Source organism: Galeopterus variegatus, unplaced genomic scaffold (assembly GCF_000696425.1).
Source record: "Galeopterus variegatus unplaced genomic scaffold, G_variegatus-3.0.2 Scaffold5117, whole genome shotgun sequence".
Taxonomy (NCBI): Eukaryota; Metazoa; Chordata; class Mammalia; order Dermoptera; family Cynocephalidae; genus Galeopterus; species Galeopterus variegatus.
In genome coordinates, this window is record NW_007731228.1 from 95,356 (window position 1) to 102,300 (window position 6,945).

A 6,945-nucleotide genomic window follows, 5' to 3' on the forward strand; every position below is an offset into this window, starting at 1 on the left:
CTGTCCATGCTGTGCCCCAATGTTTCCCCTGGTGGGCCAGTCTCTCCCAAACCCCAAACTCCAAATACTTCTCATGGGACGGGCCATGCACAGGTCCCTTGCGATGACTCACTGGCCTGTGAGTGGCTCCTTTTTTTAGTTGTCTGTGGCCCCTTGCTCCTATGTAGGTCCATGGGAACCCTGTTAGTGGTCTTGCTGGCCTGGGGGTCACCAAGGCCCTCTTCTCCCCTGCAGCCTCCAAGCAACCTCATATGAAGTGCACAGCAGCAGCTTTTGCCAGCTCCTGCTCTGTGTGCTCACCAGGGCCAGCCTCGAAGTGTTTGGGGCTCAAAATTGTTGAACTGGTCCTTTCTTTCTCTCATCATGGCTTTTCCTACCTTCATGAACTTTGCAGTTCTCTCATCCTCTTCCCCCAATCTCTAGTGGCCCCAGCTTGGAAGTTGTTGCTTTTAATAGTTGTAAATTGGTTGATTGTGGGAGAGGGTGACACTGCGTACACCACCTATTCTGCCATCTTGATAGGAAGTCCAGGAATTATTCAGAAAAGAAATCTTAAAAAGTGGGAAATACATTTGGCCTTCTGTAAATTCTTTTAGTTAAAATCCACCTTTATGGAGTTTTTTGAAGCATGGGTCCCCCAGTGGCTTTGGGGCTTTTGTGTACTTCTGGGTACTAGAAGGAGAGTCACAGAGTACAGTTTGCTAACAGCTTACTCTAGGTCCCAGATTTAAGTGAAAAGGTAATATTATCTTTAGGTTCCCTTCTTTGTTGTCTACCTCTGATCATCAGGGCAAGAAAGGATACAGAAATTCAAATAAAAACCCTGTCCAGTAACAAATATTGTGGATTTATGCTTCATCTTTCTGAAACCTGAATATATTAAAAGGGTACCTAGGCTACTCTTCCCTAAAAGCAAACCCTAAACTTCAAAGGGATTTTGAAATTTTTAGTATTAAATCTCTGGGCCGGCCCGCTGGCGCACTGGAGAGTGCGCTGCTTGGGAGTGTGGTGGTGCTCCCAACGAGGGTTCGGATCCCACATACAGACCGGTTCCCGCTCACTGGCTGAGCGAGGTGCGGGTGCAACACCGAGGGTTGCAATCCCGTTGCCGGTCCCAGTCCGGTACGGGCGCGACACTGAGGGTTGCGATCCGTTGCCGGACACGAAAAAAGACAAAAAGGAAAAAAAAATAATAATAAAAAAAAAAAATAAATAAATAAATAAATCTCTGCATCATGTTGGCCATAAGGAATCTTTTTTTCTTTTTTTAAGTAATAAGATTTATTTTTATAGCAGTTCTAGGTTTACAGAAAAACTAAGCAAAAGTACAGATAGTTCACAAACCACCATCCCCCACCCATTTCTCCTATTATTTTCCTACATTAGTGTAGTACATTTGTTATAATTATAAACCAATATTGATATATTATTATTAACTAAAGTTTACATTAGGGTTAACTCTTTGTATTGTATACCTCTATGGATTTTGCCAAAAGCATAACATCATGTATTCACCATTACAGTGTTTTTTTTTCTTTTTGATAACAAAGCCAGGTTTATTGCTCTGAGTTAAACCAGTGGAGACAGGACCTATGGAGGGGGTGGGGGACAGAGGAAGTTGGTGCACACATCTTTCTGGCCATCACTGGCTTATCGGTGCCCTGGGAAGGCAACCTCATGCTAAGGATCTGCCAATCATCTGCTCAGGGACCAGGCCCCCACTGAAGTTTTACATGACCAGTTCTAGGGGCAGGGTCCTCTTCTCCATGGCACAGCCCACGGGGTCACCCACAAAGTCTGAGCATGGAGGTGAGGGCTGCAGTGTCAGCCTACACTGAGGCTGGCCTCCTTAAGAAGGAGTCTTAGAGGAGGAGGAGGCAGCAGGCTCCTTCCCGGCCAGGGCCTTTAGCAGCGCAGGCTTCTTGGGTAGGCTGGTGTGGCTTTCATCACCACATGTTTGATCATCTTCCAGATCCTGACTTCCAGGTCCATCTTTAGCTTTCGCTGCTGCATGATGTGTGCCTTCTTGGGAGCAATAACACAACTGCCTTTCCTCAGGCTCGGTTCCGCTCAGAGGCCTTGGCTGCCGTCTTGCTCTCCGCTGTTTGTGCGCCTGGAACTTACACTGCCCCAGCGCCATGATCGAGCATCCACCATTACAATATTAAAAAATAGTTTCACTGCCCTAAAAATCCTCTGTGCTCCACCTATTCATCCCTCTCTCCCTCCCGTCTTGCTCTCCGCTGTTTGTGCGCCTGGAACTTACACTGCCCCAGCGCCATGATCGAGCATCCACCATTACAATATTACAAAAATAGTTTCACTGCCCTAAAAATCCTCTGTGCTCCACCTATTCATCCCTCTCTCCCTCCCTCCTCCCCTGAAACCCTGGCAACTACTGATCCTATAAGGAATCATTTCTATTTACTTATTTTAAATTTTAATTTTTTTATTGTACATGTTTATGGGATTAAGTTTGTTGTTGTGCATATATTGTATAATGATCTGATCAGAATAGTTAGTATATCATTTCTATTAATAAGGGAACTATCCACTAAGATTGATCAAGCTATATAGTTAAGGACATATTCCATCTCTAGGACTGGCTGCATCTGTCTGCTGAGGGAACTTTCTGCCATGGATGGCTTGACTATGAATTACCAGAAATACTCAAGAGGACAGCAGTCTGCCTTCTGTCCCCACTTTACACTCAGCAGATGACCCAAGTGGTTACAGAATACAGTGAGTTGCCCAAAAACAATCAGTGACCAGAAATTCTATAAGGTCATGACGATGACTAATCTCAGAAATGAAGTCTTGCAAGAACCTCTTTCCTAAATCAGACATGACAAGCCATATTCCTGACAAAGGAATGGAGTATTGGAGGCACAGAAAGAAGTAGAAGGGAAATCACATACAAACACAACAGGGAAATCTTCCACCTACTTTTTATGCTGGGCAAAAGAGCACTAACTGTGGGCAGGAGTTGTCAAATTCACTTCATTACTCAATGTTTAAAAAAAAATACTTCACTGGGTACCTACTATGTGTTAGACAGTGGGGATACTAAGGTGAACAAGGTGAGAGTCCATGATCTTTAGTACTAGAGATATAACATGAACACTAATAACTCTAATGCAGATGAAAAAAAAGACACAGATACACAGGTGTTTAGAAGAGATAAGTGGCAGTGGGATCTATTGGTGTGCTTGGTGGATCAAGGAAGAAAGTAAAGAAGGTTGGGGCTTTGGAAGCCCAACTAAGATGGCTCCTTTTTCTTTCTTCCTTCCTTCCAACACTTTATACTCTTGAAAGTTTTGAGTAGAGAACTGAAGATAAGAACTACTCTCGGGAGAGACTGATCACATAGTAATAAAGTTTGTGGCAATGGGAATTGATAGAAAGAGCCAACAGATATTTAGGATATAAATCAACAGGTCCAGGTGACTAACTGATGTGGGGATCAGCAAGAGGGATGAGTCAAGAGTGACTTGGAGAATGCTGATGTCACTCAAGAATAGGGTCCCCAGGAGAGAAACAGGAGGAGGTTTGACACAACAGATGATATGTGGTTATGGACACTGAAGTTTCAGCTAGTGAAGCTACCTGACAGGCTGTTGGAAACAGGGGACTGAAGCCCTGGAGAGAGGTCTGGATTGTTGAAGCCATAGAAATGAAAATATTCTGCATACAAATGAGAGCTGACACCATGAAAATGAATGAGATCACTGAGAGAGAGAAGTAGGAGAGAGGAAGGTCAAAGGCAGAACCTTAGGAAATGCTTACATTCAGAACGAGAAAAAGAGCCAGACAACACCATCAAAGAAGCCGTTGTCAGAGCAATAATCAGAATCAGCAGACTGTCACAAAATAAAGGAAAACAAGAGAGAGCAAAGGGTCACAATAGGAAGTGATACACAGAGGTCAAAGAGGATGGGACCTGAGGAAATACCAGTGGGACCTCAAAGAGCAGTTTCACTAGACTTCTAGTGGGATCAGAAATCACAGGTTTCAAATGCAAGAGTTAAAAGAGGGCACAAATGAGTTATTCAATTTATATTTGTGGGCATCCATCTGTCTTTACTGCTTGCTTCTTTTTTTTCTTTCCTGAACTCACCATCTGTCCACTTTCACTGCTATGTGCAAGTTTCTAAAGATTCTTCATTTTAAGGATGCAATAAATACTGACAAATATTGACAAAAGTAAAGAATAAATCCCTCTAAGAAACCCCAAGCTCCTAAAATGGTTATTGCTTGTCCAGATTTTATTCCCCACGCAAAGATACACTGAAGACAAGTGAAACATTGTGATTTATTGTCATGGGCTGTGAAGTCAGACAGATCTGGGTTGAAATCCTTGCTCCCTACCACATACCAGCTATGAGTGTCAAGTGCAAAAAGGGTATAATAATAGTTCTCATTCCATAGAGTTGTTGTGAAGAGTAAATGGGATAATGTACCTAGAGCCTACTATATAGTAAGGGCTCAATAAATTGTATCATTTTTATGTCACTGGAATATTACTGTCAAGTGTTACTTATTTCAACAAGTATTTATTATTGACGGAGACAATAAGGAACACACAAAAAAGCATTTGAAGTAGTTTCTGGCCTCACCAGAGTCTGCAATCTCATAGAAGAGTCAAGACTGACGTAGATGAGATAATTAAAGAACAACACGTGCATAGTGCTAGGTGGTATGGTAAGATCTACAAGGGTACTTGAAAAAAGTTGTGGAAAAATAGAATTAAAGGATAATATGAAACTTTCCATGAACTTTTTGATGCACCCTCATATAAGTGAAACAGGAAACTGGGAACAGGTGGGGATCACTGGAGACTCAAAACAGAGGTAGGAGAACACAGATAAGGAGGGAGAGAAAGAAAGTTACTCCAGAGGATGGGTAAGGATGTAAATGCAGAAATGCCTAGGCAGGTGTTGGGGTCACTTACGAAACCGGCTTATTGAAAGTGGAGGATAAGTGATGTCAGGTAACTGGAGATGAGACTGGTTATGTAGGATGGAACTTTCTTAAGACTTTGGTATGGCATAAGTTCTCGGTGTCTGGTGGAGCCTGGGTTGTTTGTTAGAAAGTTCATGCAAGATTCTAAGGTGGTTCAAGAAGCACAGTCTACTGGTAAGAACTATAAAAGAAGGTCAGAGGGGCTCAAATCTCTGTGAACAACAAGAGATGGGCCCAAAGACCTGGGCAGAACAACTAGGTAGGCAGAATGGCTTCACATGGCAGAGTCAGACAGGCAGACTGAAGTCTGATGCTCATGTGGGGTCCCAGAAGACTAAAAACCTTATTGAATACCAGCCAGGAATAGAAGCAGAAGACTCATTCGAGACTGAACTTGCCCCTAATGAACCAGTAGGCCTGGATCTTGAGCCTTTAGAAAACACAGGGCATCATGGGGAGCCGGAGCAGAAGCAGGGCAGGCAGGGGTCAGCAAAAAATCAAGAATGTACATGTACAATAGTGAATAAATGACACTTCCAAAGTCTTGCCTGGGTATCACAGAGACTTGAAACCTTCCTAAACACTGCAGATATCATCATTTTTTGACACCTCTAGGCCCTGCAAAGCTACATACTCTAATTACATTTAGTGAGAAACCTTCTTAGAACTTAAGTGTATTTAGCCATTTCAAATCTGCAGTAGAATATGTCACTAAATGATAAAGTTTCCCTACCAAATTAAATAAGCCTAAGCATTCTATTCATAGATTAAAGAGAAACATAACATATTTTGATATGCCTTTTTCGAAACCAGTGACCAACCTCCCAAACATGTGTACTGAACTGATATGATGTTGAGAACCATTGGGGGAAAAATTACAGGATATGCCTACTAATGTTATTCACTGATCTCAATTAATAGGATGTACACTTGCACAGTATAGAAGTATAATCCGGGTCTAACATAATAATCTTTTGGGTTTACCTAAGACACTATTAGTTACTGGCATGTTATTATATTCTTTAAAAGTTCATTCTGATCATGAAAAACACATACTGATTTTTAAAAGTCAATATTTTACAGTTTGAATTTCCAACTTTTAATTGGGTTTACCTAAGACACTATTAGTTACTGGCATGTTATTATATTCTTTAAAAGTTCATTCTGATAATGAAAAACACATACTGATTTTTAAAAGTCAATATTTTACAGTTTGAATTTCCAACTTTTAAACTTTTCTCAAATACCTGAAGTCAAGAATGCCATTGCTGTCAATACCTACATTATGAAAAAGGTATATTCTCAAAGTCTGTCAGTAACTTACATACTTCGAAATTCATGAGTACTTTCTCACAGATTTAATGCTGTAAATAATGGTTAGGTTCTGAGGTCCAGCCATAGACGTTATGAAAAAGGTATATTCTCAAAGTCTGTCAGTAACTTACATACTTCGAAATTCATCAGTACTTTCTCACAGATTTAATGCTGTAAATAATGGTTAGGTTCTGAGGTCCAGCCATAGACAGTCCATGGTGGTGATTTGTATCCCCACTGCCTGGTGAGCAGTGTTCATTAGCTTGCACATGGTGCTCATGAAAAGTTTGCTGAAAAAGTTATTTAATGAATCAATAAAGTACAGGCCCTATGCTGTTCTGAAAGCAACTAAGTAACAAAAACTACCATATTAAAATGTTTATTTTTGTAAATGTGTTGCATTCCAGTTTGGTTGCAAGGAATAATCTCTCCTATGGTTCATCCTCTAACTTTGGTATCTGGATAGGAATTTCTCTCCCGGCTATGACAGAAATCTCAAATTAGGTTATCAGCTATCCTCGACATTTTCTTACTTCCATTGGGGGAAGGCCCTATAAAGAAAGTTAGAAGAGTGAAAGAAGGGGATGAGGAGTAGTGATACAAGAGTCTGAGGACACTTTCAACACAGACTACCACTAGGGTTGGTCCAGCTAATCCTGATATCACATG

At 41.3% G+C, this 6,945-nt stretch overlaps 1 pseudogene; it reads right to left on the reverse strand.

Moving 5' to 3' along the window:
- Window positions 1–1,329: 1,329 nt before the first annotated feature.
- Window positions 1,330–2,282, reverse strand: LOC103604391 (annotated as a pseudogene).
- Window positions 2,283–6,945: the final 4,663 nt, after the last annotated feature.